Here is a 15,697-nt window from a genome sequence, read left to right as displayed (position 1 = left end):
ACAACTATTTCTCGGATTTCACTGGACACTATTTGCTGTTGCTGCCGCTGTCTGGTCCGTGGCCTTGTCCTCTACCACGTTCCCCCAACAACTCTCAAATGAGGCCCATGGCTGCCTCTCTGGTGAGGCCTAAGCCCTCCTCTATGACGAGGCCCACGACCACCTCTCAGAAGGGGTGCATGTCCCCTTCCATTCCTTTGACCACCACGTCTTCCTCCTCCCACTGCTTGACCTCTATTGTGACCTGGATGACTTGCCGGCTCCATGTTATCACTGTGTTGCTGGGGTGGATAGCACTCATTTCACTCGATACTCGTACCACAATGTGAAATCAATCATCAATAACCAGTTGGCAGTATTGGAAAAGCAATTACAAGGGCCTGCATACATACAGTAATGTCAAATCTGATGTGGAAGAACAATCATCTTCAACCAGGTTGGAGCGTTAGTTGCAATGCCTTTAATACACGCAGCGTGGAGAGGAACAGTGACTCAAGTAGATCCCAAAGTCGCTCTGCCTTCATTTTAACAGTCAGAGCTTTTATACACAAAAATCAAAGAGCTGGTTATAATCAGAAAGTCATTACTATGTTATCTTAAAAGTTAGCTAAGCAGAATTTATATCATTATAGGACAGAGTTCATAGATCAACACATGGATTAGGGAGCAGGCACTTCAATCATACTGTTTGACATTGTCTCCAAGATTCTCATCGTAAATAACAAACAGAAATCAAACTACCTTCTGGCCTGACCTTCTAGCTTGACCTTATCTTTCTTAAGTATACAAGAGAGAAAAACAGGTATTAGAGAAAAAATTTCTAACTTTCCTTCCACACTGCAAACATGGTGTGGAAAAGTGCTACATGATGATGAATGATGATGAAATATTACATCCATAGATAATGTAGTCCAACTGGTTCATGCTCCTCGTTTATTGATGTCAATGGATCTCATTATCCTGAAACTTTCATGATCGAAACATGGAATACTGTTTGTCAGTTTCCATAAAACTATGCATTAAGAGTAATGCAACAGTCACTTATCATTTTGAGCAGCTGTATCAATTGATAGTTAGATCTTTGTAATGAAATGAATAGACAGTGATCTCAGATGTAATGTGTGAATTGCATTTTGAAATGGTAATACTTTGATGTTAAGTTGTGTCATTTTAGTTCAATGAACAAATGATCTGAGGTTGATGTGTATTGTATCCAAGCAATTGTAAAAAAGTGTTAGAGTTTTGAAAAATGTGCATTTTGATCATCGGGTGTGAGTTTAGTGTCTAGAGTTTTGAAAAATGACATCAAGGTTCTGAAATGAGTGCCAAAGTGATTGTAAAAAAGTGTAATATCAGGGGACAGTGGCTATTAGTGATCTGGCCTTCCGTGGCCTCTGTGTTAATGTAACAGGTCACATTGTATGTGTACACTGATACTTGATAGTATAATATAGTACAAGTAAAAAACATACATAGGTATCATAGAAGTATTTTGCAGAAATGATTATGGATAGTTATCAAAATGGAGAGGAAATGCTAAATCCAGTCTCCCCAGGCTGAGCTTCTATTGCTACACCTGCTAAGTGGCTGCTGGTATTAAGTAAGAGTATTAAGAGCTACGATGAAGTTACCCAGGAGACGTAAAAAGCTTGCAGTACCTAGTTTTTCCAGGAGGTCACCAATCCAAATACTGACCAGGTCCTGCCACGTTTTGCTTCCTAGATCTGACAAGATCGGGCGCGTTCAGGACGGTGTGGCCGCAAGCCAAAAAGCCTGGCTGCATGATATCTCTTAAAGTCTGGCGGGTATTGACGGAACTTCCAGCAAAAAAAAATAAAAAAATAAAATGAAAAAGAAAAATGGAGGGAAAAATATCAGTGCAGCAAAGGGTGTTGAAAGTAGACGGGTACGTGTACAATACTTCAATTATATCTCCTCCAGACAGATAGAGAGTATAAAGAGCAACGATAAAGTTACCCAGGAGACGTAAAAGCTTGCAGCACTAGGTATTTCCAGGAGGTCTCACAATCAAGTACTGACCAGGTCCTGCCCCGTTTAGCTTCCGAGATCTGACGAGATCGGGCGCGTTCAGGATGGTGTGGCCGCAAGCCGAGATGCCTGGCTGCATGATGTCTCTTAAAGGCTGGCGGGTATTGACGGAACTGCCAGCAAAAAAAAAAAAGAAAAATAAAGGGAAAAATACCAGTGCAGCAAAGGGTGTTGTAAGTAGCCGGGTACGTGTACAATTCTTCAATTATATCTCCTGGAGACAGATAGAGAGTATTAAGAGCTACGATGAAGTTCCCCAGGACACGTAAAAAGCTGGCAGCACCTGGTATTTCCAGAAGATCTCCCATCCAAGTACTGACCAGGTCCTGCCCCGTTTAGTTTCCGAGATCTTCCGAGATCGGGCGCGTTCAGGACTGTGTGTCCGCAAGCCAAGAGGCCTCGTTGCATGATGTCTCTTAAAGGCTGGCGGATATTGACGGAACTTCCAGAAATACTAATAAAGAAAAAGAAAAATGGAGGGAAAAATATCAGTGCAGCAATGGGTGTTGAAAGTAGCCGGGTACGTGTACAATACTTCAATTATATCTCCTCCAGACAGAAAGAGAGTATTAAGAGCTACGATAAACTTACCCAGCAGACGTAAAAAGCTTGCAGCACCTGGTATTTCCAGGAGGTCTTCCATCCAAGTACTGACCAGGCCCTGCCCCATTCAGTTTCCGAGATCTGACGAGATCGGGCGCGTTCAGGATGGTGTGGCCGCAAGCCGAGATCCTGGCTGCATGATGTCTCTTAAAGGCTGTCGGGTATTGACGGAACTGCCAGCAAAAAAAAAAAAAGAGAAATGGAGGGAGAAATACCAGTGCAGCAAAGGGTGTTGAAAGTAGCCGGGTACGTGTACAATACTTCAATTATATCTCCTCCAGACAGAAAGAGAGTATTAAGAGCTACGATAAAGTTACCCAGGAGACGTAAAAGCTTGCAGCACCAGGTATTTCCAGGAGGTCTCACATTCAAGTACTGACCAGGTCCTGCCCCGTTTAGCTTCCGAGATCTGACGAGATCGGGCGCGTTCAGGATGGTGTGGCCGCAAGCCAAGACGCCTGGCTGCATGATGTCTCTTAAAGGCTGGCGGGTATTGACGGAACTGCCAGCAAATAAATAAAAGAAAAATAGAGGGAAAAATACCAGTGCAGCAAAGGCTGTTGAATGTAGCCGGGTACGTGTACAATTCCTCAATTATAACACCTCCAGACAGATAGAGAGTATTAAGAGCTACGATGAAGTTACCCAGGAGACGTAAAAAGCTTGCAGCACCAGGTATTTCCTGGAGGTCTCCCATCCAAGTACTGATCAGGCCCTGCCCCGTTTAGCTTCCGAGATTTGACGAGATCAGGCGCGTTCAGGACAATGTGGCCGCAAGCCAAGAGGCCTGGCTGCATGATGTCTCTTAAAGGCTGGCGGGTATTGATGGAACTTCCATCAAAAAAAAAAAAGAAAAATGGAGGGAAAAATATCAGTGCAGCAAAGGCTGTTGAAAGTAGCCGGGTACGTGTACAATTCTTCAATTATATCTCCTCCAGACAGAAAGAGAGAATTAAGAGCTACGATGAAGATACCCAGGAGACGTTAAAAGTTTGCAGCACCTCGTATTTCCAGAAGGTCACCCATAAAAGTACTGACCAGGCCCTGCCCCGTTTAAATTCCGAGATCTGACGAGATCGGGCGCGTTCAGGACGGTGTGGCCGCAAGCCAAGAGGCCTTGCTGCATGATGTCTCTTAAAGGCTGGCGGATATTGACGGAACTTCCAGAAAAAATAATAAAGAAAAAGAAAAATGGAGGGAAAAATATCAGTGCAGCAATGGGTGTTGAAAGTAGCCGGGTACGTGTACAATACTTCAATTATATCTCCTCCAGACAGAAAGAGAGTATTAAGATCTACGATAAAGTTACCCAGGAGACGTAAAAGCTTGCAGCACTAGGTATTTCCAGGAGGTCTCACAATCAAGTACTGACCAGGTCCTGCCCCGTTTAGCTTCCGAGATCTGACGAGATCGGGCGCGTTCAGGATGGTGTGGCCGCAAGCCGAGATGCCTGGCTGCATGATGTCTCTTAAAGGCTGGCGGGTATCGACGGAACGGCCAGCAAATAAATAAAAGAAAAATAGAGGGAAAAATACCAGTGCAGCAAAGGCTGTTGAAAGTAGCCGGGTACGTGTACAATTCTTCAATTATATCTCCTCCAGACAGAAAGAGAGAATTAAGAGCTACGATGAAGTTCCCCAGGACACGTAAAAAGCTGGCAGCACCTGGTATTTCCAGACGATCTCCCATCCAAGTACTGACCAGGTCCTGTCCCGTTTAGTTTCCGAGATCTTCCGAGATCGGGCGCGTTCAGGACTGTGTGTCCGCAAGCCGAGAGGCCTGGTTGCATGATGTCTCTTAAAGGCTGGCGGATATTGACGGAACTTCCAGAAATAATAATAAAGAAAAAGAAAAATGGAGGGAAAAATATCAGTGCAGCAATGGGTGTTGAAAGTAACCGGGTATGTGTACAATACTTCAATTACATCTCCTCCAGACAGAAAGAGAGTATTAAGATCTACGATAAACTTACCCAGCAGACGTAAAAAGCTTGCAGCACCTGGTATTTCCAGGAGGTCTCCCATGCAAGTACTGACCTGGCCCTGCCCCATTCAGTTTCCGAGATCTGACGAGATCGGGCGCGTTCAGGATGGTGTGGCCGCAAGCCGAGATCCTGGCTGCATGATGTCTCTTAAAGGCTGGCGGGTATTGACGGAACTGCCAGCAAAAAAAAAAAGAGAAATGGAGGGAGAAATACCAGTGCAGCAAAGGGTGTTGAAAGTAGCCGGGTACGTGTTCAATACTTGAATTATATCTCCTCCAGACAGAAAGAGAGTATTAAGAGCTACGATGAAGTTACCCAGGTGACGTAAAAAGCTTGCAGCACCTGGTATTTCTAGGAGGTCTCCCATCCAAGTACTGACCAGGCCCTGCCCCGTTTAGCTTCCGAGATCTGACGAGATCGGGCGCATTCAGGACGGTGTGGCCACAAGCCGAGAGGCCTGGCTGCATGATGTCTCTTAAAGGTTGGCGGGTATTGACGGAACTTCCAGCAAAAAAAAAAAAAAAGAAAAATGGATGGAAAAATATCAGTGCAGCAAAGGGTGTTGACAGTAGCTGGGTACGTGTACAATACTTCAATTATATCTCTTCCAGACAGATAGAGAGTATTAAGAGCTACGATGAAGTTACCCAGGAGTTGTAAAAGCTTGCAGCACCAGGTATTTCCAGGAGGTCTCACATTCAAGTACTGACCAGGTCCTGCCCCGTTTAGCTTCCGAGATCTGACGAGATCGGTCGCGTTCAGGATGGTGTGGACGCAAGCCGAGACGCCTGGCTGCATGATGTCTCTTAAAGGCTGGCGGGTATTGACGGAACTGCCAGCAAAAAAAAAAAGAAAAATAGAGGGAAAAATACCAGTGCAGCAAAGGCTGTTGAGAGTAGCCAGGTACATGTACAATTCCTCAATTATATATTCTCCAGACAGAAAGAGAGTATTAAGAGCTACGATGAAGTTCCCCAGGAGACGTAAAAAGCTGGCAGCACCTGGTATTTCCAGAAGATCTCCCATCCAAGTACTGACCAGGTCCTGCCCCGTTTAGTTTCCGAGATCTTCCGAGATCGGGCGCGTTCAGGACTGTGTGCTCGCAAGCCAAGAGGCCTGGCTGCATGATGTCTCTTAATGGCTGGCGGGTATTGACGGAACTTCCAGCAAAAAAAAATAAAAAAATAAAATGAAAAAGAAAAATGGAGGGAGAAATATCAGTGCAGCAAAGGGTGTTGAAAGTAGACGGGTACGTGTACAATACTTCAATTATATCTCCTCCAGACAGATAGAGAGTATAAAGAGCAACGATAAAGTTACCCAGGAGACGTAAAAGCTTGCAGCACTAGGTATTTCCAGGAGGTCTCACAATCAAGTACTGACCAGGTCCTGCCCCGTTTAGCTTCCGAGATCTGACGAGATCGGGCGCGTTCAGGATGGTGTGGCCGCAAGCCGAGATGCCTGGCTGCATGATGTCTCTTAAAGGCTGGCGGGTATTGACGGAACTGCCAGCAAAAAAAAAAAAGAAAAATAAAGGGAAAAATACCAGTGCAGCAAAGGGTGTTGTAAGTAGCCGGGTACGTGTACAATTCTTCAATTATATCTCCTCCAGACAGAAAGAGAGTATTAAGAGCTACGATGAAGTTCCCCAGGACACGTAAAAAGCTGGCAGCACCTGGTATTTCCAGAAGATCTCCCATCCAAGTACTGACCAGGTCCTGCCCCGTTTAGTTTCCGAGATCTTCCGAGATCGGGCGCGTTCAGGACTGTGTGTCCGCAAGCCAAGAGGCCTCGTTGCATGATGTCTCTTAAAGGCTGGCGGATATTGACGGAACTTCCAGAAATAATAATAAAGAAAAAGAAAAATGGAGGGAAAAATATCAGTGCAGCAATGGGTGTTGAAAGTAGCCGGGTACGTGTACAATACTTCAATTATATCTCCTCCAGACAGAAAGAGAGTATTAAGAGCTACGATAAACTTACCCAGCAGACGTAAAAAGCTTGCAGCACCTGGTATTTCCAGGAGGTCTTCCATCCAAGTACTGACCAGGCCCTGCCCCATTCAGTTTCCGAGATCTGACGAGATCGGGCGCGTTCAGGATGGTGTGGCCGCAAGCCGAGATCCTGGCTGCATGATGTCTCTTAAAGGCTGTCGGGTATTGACGGAACTGCCAGCAAAAAAAAAAAAGAGAAATGGAGGGAGAAATACCAGTGCAGCAAAGGGTGTTGAAAGTAGCCGGGTACGTGTACAATACTTCAATTATATCTCCTCCAGACAGAAAGAGAGTATTAAGAGCTACGATAAAGTTACCCAGGAGACGTAAAAGCTTGCAGCACCAGGTATTTCCAGGAGGTCTCACATTCAAGTACTGACCAGGTCCTGCCCCGTTTAGCTTCCGAGATCTGACGAGATCGGGCGCGTTCAGGATGGTGTGGCCGCAAGCCAAGACGCCTGGCTGCATGATGTCTCTTAAAGGCTGGCGGGTATTGACGGAACTGCCAGCAAATAAATAAAAGAAAAATAGAGGGAAAAATACCAGTGCAGCAAAGGCTGTTGAATGTAGCCGGGTACGTGTACAATTCCTCAATTATAACACCTCCAGACAGATAGAGAGTATTAAGAGCTACGATGAAGTTACCCAGGAGACGTAAAAAGCTTGCAGCACCAGGTATTTCCTGGAGGTCTCCCATCCAAGTACTGATCAGGCCCTGCCCCGTTTAGCTTCCGAGATCTGACGAGATCAGGCGCGTTCAGGACAATGTGGCCGCAAGCCAAGAGGCCTGGCTGCATGATGTCTCTTAAAGGCTGGCGGGTATTGATGGAACTTCCATCAAAAAAAAAAAAGAAAAATGGAGGGAAAAATATCAGTGCAGCAAAGGCTGTTGAAAGTAGCCGGGTACGTGTACAATTCTTCAATTATATCTCCTCCAGACAGAAAGAGAGAATTAAGAGCTACGATGAAGATACCCAGGAGACGTTAAAAGTTTGCAGCACCTCGTATTTCCAGAAGGTCACCCATAAAAGTACTGACCAGGCCCTGCCCCGTTTAAATTCCGAGATCTGACGAGATCGGGCGCGTTCAGGACGGTGTGGCCGCAAGCCAAGAGGCCTTGCTGCATGATGTCTCTTAAAGGCTGGCGGATATTGACGGAACTTCCAGAAAAAATAATAAAGAAAAAGAAAAATGGAGGGAAAAATATCAGTGCAGCAATGGGTGTTGAAAGTAGCCGGGTACGTGTACAATACTTCAATTATATCTCCTCCAGACAGAAAGAGAGTATTAAGAGCTACGATAAACTTACCCAGCAGACGTAAAAAGCTTGCAGCACCTGGTATTTCCAGGAGGTCTCCCATCCAAGTACTGACCAGGCCCTGCCCCATTCAGTTTCCGAGATCTGACGAGATCGGGCGCGTTCAGGATGGTGTGGCCGCAAGCCGAGATGCCTGGCTGCATGATGTCTCTTAAAGGCTGGCGGGTATCGACGGAACTGCCAGCAAAAAAAAAAAATTAAAATAGAGGGAAAAATACCAGTGCAGCAAAGGGTGTTGAAAGTAGCCGGGTACGTGTACAATTCTTCAATTATATCTCCTCCAGACAGAAAGAGAGTATTAAGAGCTACGATAAAGTTACCCAGGAGACGTAAAAGCTTGCAGCACTAGGTATTTCCAGGAGGTCTCACAATCAAGTACTGACCAGGTCCTGCCCCGTTTAGCTTCCGAGATCTGACGAGATCGGGCGCGTTCAGGATGGTGTGGCCGCAAGCCGAGATGCCTGGCTGCATGATGTCTCTTAAAGGCTGGCGGGTATCGACGGAACGGCCAGCAAATAAATAAAAGAAAAATAGAGGGAAAAATACCAGTGCAGCAAAGGCTGTTGAATGTAGCCGGGTACGTGTACAATTCCTCAATTATAACACCTCCAGACAGATAGAGAGTATTAAGAGTTACGATGAAGTTACCCAGGAGACGTAAAAAGCTTGCAGCACCAGGTATTTCCTGGAGGTCTCCCATCCAAGTACTGATCAGGCCCTGCCCCGTTTAGCTTCCGAGATCTGACGAGATCAGGCGCGTTCAGGACAATGTGGCCGCAAGCCAAGAGGCCTGGCTGCATGATGTCTCTTAAAGGCTGGCGGGTATTGATGGAACTTCCATCAAAAAAAAAAAAAAAAAAAAAAGAAAAATGGAGGGAAAAATATCAGTGCAGCAAAGGCTGTTGAAAGTAGCCGGGTACGTGTACAATTCTTCAATTATATCTCCTCCAGACAGAAAGAGAGAATTAAGAGCTACGATGAAGATACCCAGGAGACGTTAAAAGTTTGCAGCACCTCGTATTTCCAGAAGGTCACCCATAAAAGTACTGACCAGGCCCTGCCCCGTTTAAATTCCGAGATCTGACGAGATCGGGCGCGTTCAGGACGGTGTGGCCGCAAGCCAAGAGGCCTTGCTGCATGATGTCTCTTAAAGGCTGGCGGATATTGACGGAACTTCCAGCAAAAAAAAAAAAGAAAAATAAAGGGAAAAATACCAGTGCAGCAAAGGGTGTTGTAAGTAGCCGGGTACGTGTACAATTCTTCAATTATATCTCCTGGAGACAGAAAGAGAGTATTAAGAGCTACGATGAAGTTCCCCAGGACACGTAAAAAGCTGGCAGCACCTGGTATTTCCAGACAATCTCCCATCCAAGTACTGACCAGGTCCTGTCCCGTTTAGTTTCCGAGATCTTCCGAGATCGGGCGCGTTCAGGACTGTGTGTCCGCAAGCCGAGAGGCCTGGTTGCATGATGTCTCTTAAAGGCTGGCGGATATTGACGGAACTTCCAGAAATAATAATAAAGAAAAAGAAAAATGGAGGGAAAAATATCAGTGCAGCAATGGGTGTTGAAAGTAACCGGGTATGTGTACAATACTTCAATTACATCTCCTCCAGACAGAAAGAGAGTATTAAGAGCTACGATAAACTTACCCAGCAGACGTAAAAAGCTTGCAGCACCTGGTATTTCCAGGAGGTCTCCCATGCAAGTACTGACCAGGCCCTGCCCCATTCAGTTTCCGAGATCTGACGAGATCGGGCGCGTTCAGGATGGTGTGGCCGCAAGCCGAGATCCTGGCTGCATGATGTCTCTTAAAGGCTGGCGGGTATTGACGGAACTGCCAGCAAAAAAAAAAAGAGAAATGGAGGGAGAAATACCAGTGCAGCAAAGGGTGTTGAAAGTAGCCGGGTACGTGTTCAATACTTGAATTATATCTCCTCCAGACAGAAAGAGAGTATTAAGAGCTACGATGAAGTTACCCAGGTGACGTAAAAAGCTTGCAGCACCTGGTATTTCTAGGAGGTCTCCCATCCAAGTACTGACCAGGCCCTGCCCCGTTTAGCTTCCGAGATCTGACGAGATCGGGCGCATTCAGGACGGTGTGGCCACAAGCCGAGAGGCCTGGCTGCATGATGTCTCTTAAAGGTTGGCGGGTATTGACGGAACTTCCAGCAAAAAAAAAAAAAAAGAAAAATGGATGGAAAAATATCAGTGCAGCAAAGGGTGTTGACAGTAGCTAGGTACGTGTACAATACTTCAATTATATCTCTTCCAGACAGATAGAGAGTATTAAGAGCTACGATGAAGTTACCCAGGAGTTGTAAAAGCTTGCAGCACCAGGTATTTCCAGGAGGTCTCACATTCAAGTACTGACCAGGTCCTGCCCCGTTTAGCTTCCGAGATCTGACGAGATCGGTCGCGTTCAGGATGGTGTGGACGCAAGCCGAGACGCCTGGCTGCATGATGTCTCTTAAAGGCTGGCGGGTATTGACGGAACTGCCAGCAAAAAAAAAAAGAAAAATAGAGGGAAAAATACCAGTGCAGCAAAGGCTGTTGAGAGTAGCCGGGTACATGTACAATTCCTCAATTTTAACACCTCCAGACAGAAAGAGAGTATTAAGAGCTACGATGAAGTTACCCAGGAGACGTAAAAAGCTTGCAGCACCTGGCATTTCCAGGAGGTCACCCATCCAAGTACTGACCAGGCCCTGCCCCGTTTAAATTCCAAGATCTGATGAGATCGGGGGCGTTCAGGACGGTGTGGCTGCAAGCCGAGAGGCCTGGCTGCATGATGTCTCTTAATGGTTGGCGGGTTGTGACGGAACATCCAGCAAAAAAAAAAAAGAGAAATGGAGGGAAAAATATCAGTGCAGCTAAGGCTGTTGAAAGTAGTCGGGTACGTGTACAACTCTTCAATTATATCTCCTCCAGACAGAAAGAGAGTATTAAGAGCTACGATAAACTTACCCAGCAGACGTAAAAAGCTTGCAGCACCTGGTATTTCCAGGAGGTCTCCCATCCAAGTACTGACCAGGCCCTGCCCCATTCAGTTTCCGAGATCTGACGAAATCGGGCGCGTTCAGGATGGTGTGGCCGCAAGCCGAGATCCTGGCTGCATGATGTCTCTTAAAGGCTGTCGGGTATTGACGGAACTGCCAGCAAAAAAAAAAAAGAGAAATGGAGGGAGAAATACCAGTGCAGCAAAGGGTGTTGAAAGTAGCCGGGTACGTGTACAATACTTCAATTATATCTCCTCCAGACAGAAAGAGAGTATTAAGAGCTACGATAAAGTTACCCAGGAGACGTAAAAGCTTGCAGCACCAGGTATTTCCAGGAGGTCTCACATTCAAGTACTGACCAGGTCCTGCCCCGTTTAGCTTCCGAGATCTGACGAGATCGGGCGCGTTCAGGATGGTGTGGCCGCAAGCCAAGACGCCTGGCTGCATGATGTCTCTTAAAGGCTGGCGGGTATTGACGGAACTGCCAGCAAATAAATAAAAGAAAAATAGAGGGAAAAATACCAGTGCAGCAAAGGCTGTTGAATGTAGCCGGGTACGTGTACAATTCCTCAATTATAACACCTCCAGACAGATAGAGAGTATTAAGAGCTACGATAAACTTACCCAGCAGACGTAAAAAGCTTGCAGCACCTGGTATTTCCAGGAGGTCTCCCATGCAAGTACTGACCAGGCCCTGCCCCATTCAGTTTCCGAGATCTGACGAGATCGGGCGCGTTCAGGATGGTGTGGCCGCAAGCCGAGATCCTGGCTGCATGATGTCTCTTAAAGGCTGGCAGGTATTGACGGAACTGCCAGCAAAAAAAAAAAAAGAGAAATGGAGGGAGAAATACCAGTGCAGCAAAGGGTGTTGAAAGTAGCCGGGTACGTGTACAATACTTGAATTATATCTCCTCCAGACAGAAAGAGAGTATTAAGAGCTATGATGAAGTTACCCAGGTGACGTAAAAAGCTTGCAGCACCTGGTATTTCTAGGAGGTCACCCATAAAAGTACTGACCAGGCCCTGCCCCGTTTAGCTTCCGAGATCTGACGAGATCGGGCGCATTCAGGACGGTGTGGCCACAAGCCAAGAGGCCGGGCTGCATGATGTCTCTTAATGGTTGGCGGGTTTTGACGGAACATCCAACAAAAAAAAAAGAGAAATGGAGGTAGAAATACCAGTGCAGCAAAGGGTGTTGAAAGTAGCCAGGTACGTGTACAATTCTTCAATTATATCTCCTGCAGACAGAAAGAGAGTATTAAGAGCTACGATGAAGTTACCCAGGAGACGTAAAAAGCTTGCAGCACCTGATATTTCTAGGAGGTCACCCATCCAAGTACTGACCAGGCCCTGCCCCTTTTTACCATCCGAGATCTGACGAGATCGGGCGCGTTCAGGACGGTGTGGCCGCAAGCCAAGAGGCCTGGCTGCATGATGTCTCTTAAAGGCTGGCGGGTATTGACGGAACTTCCAGCAAAAAAAAAACAAAAATAAAAGGAAAATGGAGGGAAAAATATCAGTGCAGGAAAGGGTGTTGAAAGTAGCCGGGTACGTGTACAATACTTCAATTATATCTCCTCCAGACAGATAGAGAGTATTAAGAGCTACGATGAAGTTTCACAGGAGACGTAAAAAGCTTGCAGCACCAGGTATTTCCAGGAGGTCTCCCATCTAAGTACTGACCAGGCCCTGCCCCGTTTAGCTTCAGAGATCTGACGATATCGTGCGCGTTCAGGACAGTGTGGCCGAAAGCCAAGAGGCCCGGCTGCATGATGTCTCTTTAGGCTGGTGGGTATTGACGGAACTTCCAGCAAAAAAAAAAAAGAAAAATAGAGGGAAAAATACCAGTGCAGCAAAGGGTGTTGAAAGTAGCCGGGTACGTGTACAATTCTTCAATTATATCTCCTCCAGACAGAAAGAGAGTATTAAGAGCTACGATAAAGTTACCCAGGAGACGTAAAAGCTTGCAGCACTAGGTATTTCCAGGAGGTCTCACAATCAAGTACTGACCAGGTCCTGCCCCGTTTAGCTTCCGAGATCTGACGAGATCGGGCGCGTTCAGGATGGTGTGGCCGCAAGCCGAGATGCCTGGCTGCATGATGTCTCTTAAAGGCTGGCGGGTATCGACGGAACGGCCAGCAAAAAAAAAAAAGAAAAATAGAGGGAAAAATACCAGTGCAGCAAAGGGTGTAGAAAGTAGCTGGGTACGTGTACAATTCTTCAATTATATATTCTCCAGACAGAAAGAGAGTATTAAGAGCTACGATGAAGTTCCCCAGGAGACGTAAAAAGCTGGCAGCACCTGGTATTTCCAGAAGATCTCCCATCCAAGTACTGACCAGGTCCTGCCCCGTTTAGTTTCCGAGATGTTCCGAGATCGGGCGCGTTCAGGACTGTGTGCTCGCAAGCCAAGAGGCCTGGCTGCATGATGTCTCTTAATGGCTGGCGGGTATTGACGGAACTTCCAGCAAAAAAAAATAAAAAAATAAAATGAAAAAGAAAAATGGAGGGAAAAATATCAGTGCAGCAAAGGGTGTTGAAAGTAGACGGGTACGTGTACAATACTTCAATTATATCTCCTCCAGACAGATAGAGACTATAAAGAGCAACGATAAAGTTACCCAGGAGACGTAAAAGCTTGCAGCACTAGGTATTTCCAGGAGGTCTCACAATCAAGTACTGACCAGGTCCTGCCCCGTTTAGCTTCCGAGATCTGACGAGATCGGGCACGTTCAGGATGGTGTGGCCGCAAGCCGAGATGCCTGGCTGCATGATGTCTCTTAAAGGCTGGCGGGTATTGACGGAACTGCCAGCAAAAAAAAAAAAGAAAAATAAAGGGAAAAATACCAGTGCAGCAAAGGGTGTTGTAAGTAGCCGGGTACGTGTACAATTCTTCAATTATATCTCCTGGAGACAGAAAGAGAGTATTAAGAGCTACGATGAAGTTCCCCAGGACACGTAAAAAGCTGGCAGCACCTGGTATTTCCAGACGATCTCCCATCCAAGTACTGACCAGGTCCTGTCCCGTTTAGTTTCCGAGATCTTCCGAGATCGGGCGCGTTCAGGACTGTGTGTCCACAAGCCGAGAGGCCTGGTTGCATGATGTCTCTTAAAGGCTGGCGGATATTGACGGAACTTCCAGAAATAATAATAAAGAAAAAGAAAAATGGAGGGAAAAATATCAGTGCAGCAATGGGTGTTGAAAGTAACCGGGTATGTGTACAATACTTCAATTACATCTCCTCCAGACAGAAAGAGAGTATTAAGAGCTACGATAAACTTACCCAGCAGACGTAAAAAGCTTGCAGCACCTGGTATTTCCAGGAGGTCTCCCATGCAAGTACTGACCAGGCCCTGCCCCATTCAGTTTCCGAGATCTGACGAGATCGGGCGCGTTCAGGATGGTGTGGCCGCAAGCCGAGATCCTGGCTGCATGATGTCTCTTAAAGGCTGGCAGGTATTGACGGAACTGCCAGCAAAAAAAAAAAAGAGAAATGGAGGGAGAAATACCAGTGCAGCAAAGGGTGTTGAAAGTAGCCGGGTACGTGTACAATACTTGAATTATATCTCCTCCAGACAGAAAGAGAGTATTAAGAGCTATGATGAAGTTACCCAGGTGACGTAAAAAGCTTGCAGCACCTGGTATTTCTAGGAGGTCTCCCATCCAAGTACTGACCAGGCCCTGCCCCGTTTAGCTTCCGAGATCTGACGAGATCGGGCGCATTCAGGACGGTGTGGCCACAAGCCGAGAGGCCTGGCTGCATGATGTCTCTTAAAGGTTGGCGGGTATTGACGGAACTTCCAGCAAAAAAAAAAAAAAAGAAAAATGGATGGAAAAATATCAGTGCAGCAAAGGGTGTTGACAGTAGCCGGGTACGTGTACAATTCTTCAATTATATCTCCTCCAGACAGATAGAGAGTATTAAGAGCTACGATGAAGTTACCCAGGAGACGTAAAAAGCTTGCAGCACCTGGCATTTCTAGGAGGTCACCCATCCAAGTACTGACCAGGCCCTGCCCCGTTTAAATTCCAAGATCTGATGAGATCGGGGGCGTTCAGGACGGTGTGGCTGCAAGCCAAGAGGCCGGGCTGCATGATGTCTCTTAATGGTTGGCGGGTTTTGACGGAACATCCAACAAAAAAAAAAAGAGAAATGGAGGGAGAAATACCAGTGCAGCAAAGGGTGTTGAAAGTAGCCAGGTACGTGTACAATTCTTCAATTATATCTCCTGCAGACAGAAAGAGAGTATTAAGAGCTACGATGAAGTTACCCAGGAGACGTAAAAAGCTTGCAGCACCTGATATTTCTAGGAGGTCACCCATCCAAGTACTGACCAGGCCCTGCCCCTTTTTACCTTCCGAGATCTGACGAGATCGGGCGCGTTCAGGACGGTGTGGCCGCAAGCCAAGAGGCCTGGCTGCATGATGTCTCTTAAAGGCTGGCGGGTATTGACGGAACTTCCAGCAAAAAAAAAACAAAAATAAAAGGAAAATGGAGGGAAAAATATCAGTGCAGGAAAGGGTGTTGAAAGTAGCCGGGTACGTGTACAATACTTCAATTATATCTCCTCCAGACAGATAGAGAGTATTAAGAGCTACGATGAAGTTTCACAGGAGACGTAAAAAGCTTGCAGCACCAGGTATTTCCAGGAGGTCTCCCATCTAAGTACTGACCAGGCCCTGCCCCGTTTAGCTTCAGAGATCTGACGATATCGTGCGCGTTCAGGACAGTGTGGCCGAAAGCCAAGAG

The 15,697-nt window shown here is 46.4% G+C and overlaps 4 non-coding genes and 36 pseudogenes across 4 annotated transcripts; all 40 read right to left on the bottom strand.

Annotated features, from left to right (window-relative positions):
- Positions 1-1,646: 1,646 nt before the first annotated feature.
- LOC136744414 (uncharacterized) lies at positions 1,647-1,765 on the bottom strand (annotated as a pseudogene).
- A 226-nt stretch (positions 1,766-1,991) lies between these two features.
- LOC136744274 (uncharacterized) lies at positions 1,992-2,110 on the bottom strand (annotated as a pseudogene).
- A 210-nt stretch (positions 2,111-2,320) lies between these two features.
- On the bottom strand, positions 2,321-2,439 carry LOC136744433 (uncharacterized; annotated as a pseudogene).
- Positions 2,440-2,655: 216 nt separating this feature from the next.
- Positions 2,656-2,774, bottom strand: LOC136744254 (uncharacterized; annotated as a pseudogene).
- Positions 2,775-2,983: 209 nt separating this feature from the next.
- LOC136744168 (uncharacterized) lies at positions 2,984-3,102 on the bottom strand (annotated as a pseudogene).
- Positions 3,103-3,312: 210 nt separating this feature from the next.
- LOC136744286 (uncharacterized) lies at positions 3,313-3,431 on the bottom strand (annotated as a pseudogene).
- A 210-nt stretch (positions 3,432-3,641) lies between these two features.
- LOC136744284 (uncharacterized) lies at positions 3,642-3,760 on the bottom strand (annotated as a pseudogene).
- Positions 3,761-3,975: 215 nt separating this feature from the next.
- LOC136744272 (uncharacterized) lies at positions 3,976-4,094 on the bottom strand (annotated as a pseudogene).
- A 210-nt stretch (positions 4,095-4,304) lies between these two features.
- Positions 4,305-4,423, bottom strand: LOC136744428 (uncharacterized; annotated as a pseudogene).
- Positions 4,424-4,639: 216 nt separating this feature from the next.
- Positions 4,640-4,758, bottom strand: LOC136744241 (uncharacterized; annotated as a pseudogene).
- Positions 4,759-4,966: 208 nt separating this feature from the next.
- On the bottom strand, positions 4,967-5,085 carry LOC136744373 (5S ribosomal RNA). The gene has a single exon (XR_010815964.1). It is a non-coding gene; the product is annotated as a 5S ribosomal RNA (ribosomal RNA).
- Positions 5,086-5,297: 212 nt separating this feature from the next.
- Positions 5,298-5,416, bottom strand: LOC136744315 (uncharacterized; annotated as a pseudogene).
- A 554-nt stretch (positions 5,417-5,970) lies between these two features.
- Positions 5,971-6,089, bottom strand: LOC136744271 (uncharacterized; annotated as a pseudogene).
- Positions 6,090-6,299: 210 nt separating this feature from the next.
- LOC136744432 (uncharacterized) lies at positions 6,300-6,418 on the bottom strand (annotated as a pseudogene).
- Positions 6,419-6,634: 216 nt separating this feature from the next.
- Positions 6,635-6,753, bottom strand: LOC136744253 (uncharacterized; annotated as a pseudogene).
- A 208-nt stretch (positions 6,754-6,961) lies between these two features.
- On the bottom strand, positions 6,962-7,080 carry LOC136744167 (uncharacterized; annotated as a pseudogene).
- Positions 7,081-7,290: 210 nt separating this feature from the next.
- Positions 7,291-7,409, bottom strand: LOC136744194 (uncharacterized; annotated as a pseudogene).
- A 210-nt stretch (positions 7,410-7,619) lies between these two features.
- Positions 7,620-7,738, bottom strand: LOC136744283 (uncharacterized; annotated as a pseudogene).
- A 216-nt stretch (positions 7,739-7,954) lies between these two features.
- LOC136744203 (uncharacterized) lies at positions 7,955-8,073 on the bottom strand (annotated as a pseudogene).
- A 209-nt stretch (positions 8,074-8,282) lies between these two features.
- On the bottom strand, positions 8,283-8,401 carry LOC136744270 (uncharacterized; annotated as a pseudogene).
- A 210-nt stretch (positions 8,402-8,611) lies between these two features.
- Positions 8,612-8,730, bottom strand: LOC136744193 (uncharacterized; annotated as a pseudogene).
- A 220-nt stretch (positions 8,731-8,950) lies between these two features.
- Positions 8,951-9,069, bottom strand: LOC136744282 (uncharacterized; annotated as a pseudogene).
- Positions 9,070-9,614: 545 nt separating this feature from the next.
- On the bottom strand, positions 9,615-9,733 carry LOC136744251 (uncharacterized; annotated as a pseudogene).
- Positions 9,734-9,941: 208 nt separating this feature from the next.
- Positions 9,942-10,060, bottom strand: LOC136744361 (5S ribosomal RNA). Its single transcript, XR_010815963.1, has one exon. It is a non-coding gene; the product is annotated as a 5S ribosomal RNA (ribosomal RNA).
- Positions 10,061-10,272: 212 nt separating this feature from the next.
- Positions 10,273-10,391, bottom strand: LOC136744313 (uncharacterized; annotated as a pseudogene).
- Positions 10,392-10,600: 209 nt separating this feature from the next.
- LOC136744147 (uncharacterized) lies at positions 10,601-10,719 on the bottom strand (annotated as a pseudogene).
- Positions 10,720-10,929: 210 nt separating this feature from the next.
- On the bottom strand, positions 10,930-11,048 carry LOC136744252 (uncharacterized; annotated as a pseudogene).
- Positions 11,049-11,256: 208 nt separating this feature from the next.
- Positions 11,257-11,375, bottom strand: LOC136744166 (uncharacterized; annotated as a pseudogene).
- A 210-nt stretch (positions 11,376-11,585) lies between these two features.
- On the bottom strand, positions 11,586-11,704 carry LOC136744250 (uncharacterized; annotated as a pseudogene).
- A 210-nt stretch (positions 11,705-11,914) lies between these two features.
- Positions 11,915-12,033, bottom strand: LOC136744466 (5S ribosomal RNA). Its single transcript, XR_010815996.1, has one exon. It is a non-coding gene; the product is annotated as a 5S ribosomal RNA (ribosomal RNA).
- Positions 12,034-12,241: 208 nt separating this feature from the next.
- On the bottom strand, positions 12,242-12,361 carry LOC136744294 (uncharacterized; annotated as a pseudogene).
- A 219-nt stretch (positions 12,362-12,580) lies between these two features.
- On the bottom strand, positions 12,581-12,699 carry LOC136744392 (uncharacterized; annotated as a pseudogene).
- A 208-nt stretch (positions 12,700-12,907) lies between these two features.
- On the bottom strand, positions 12,908-13,026 carry LOC136744269 (uncharacterized; annotated as a pseudogene).
- Positions 13,027-13,581: 555 nt separating this feature from the next.
- Positions 13,582-13,700, bottom strand: LOC136744305 (uncharacterized; annotated as a pseudogene).
- A 210-nt stretch (positions 13,701-13,910) lies between these two features.
- On the bottom strand, positions 13,911-14,029 carry LOC136744437 (uncharacterized; annotated as a pseudogene).
- A 216-nt stretch (positions 14,030-14,245) lies between these two features.
- On the bottom strand, positions 14,246-14,364 carry LOC136744249 (uncharacterized; annotated as a pseudogene).
- Positions 14,365-14,573: 209 nt separating this feature from the next.
- On the bottom strand, positions 14,574-14,692 carry LOC136744350 (5S ribosomal RNA). Its single transcript, XR_010815962.1, has one exon. It is a non-coding gene; the product is annotated as a 5S ribosomal RNA (ribosomal RNA).
- Positions 14,693-14,905: 213 nt separating this feature from the next.
- On the bottom strand, positions 14,906-15,024 carry LOC136744195 (uncharacterized; annotated as a pseudogene).
- A 209-nt stretch (positions 15,025-15,233) lies between these two features.
- On the bottom strand, positions 15,234-15,353 carry LOC136744246 (uncharacterized; annotated as a pseudogene).
- Positions 15,354-15,572: 219 nt separating this feature from the next.
- Positions 15,573-15,691, bottom strand: LOC136744391 (uncharacterized; annotated as a pseudogene).
- Between the last annotated feature and the right edge of the window lie 6 nt (positions 15,692-15,697).

The sequence above is a fragment of the Amia ocellicauda genome, unplaced genomic scaffold (genome assembly GCF_036373705.1).
Source record: "Amia ocellicauda isolate fAmiCal2 unplaced genomic scaffold, fAmiCal2.hap1 HAP1_SCAFFOLD_83, whole genome shotgun sequence".
Taxonomy (NCBI): domain Eukaryota; kingdom Metazoa; phylum Chordata; class Actinopteri; order Amiiformes; family Amiidae; genus Amia; species Amia ocellicauda.
The sequence above is the reverse complement of the archived record's forward strand: the minus strand, read 5'-3'. Positions and strand labels throughout refer to the sequence as shown.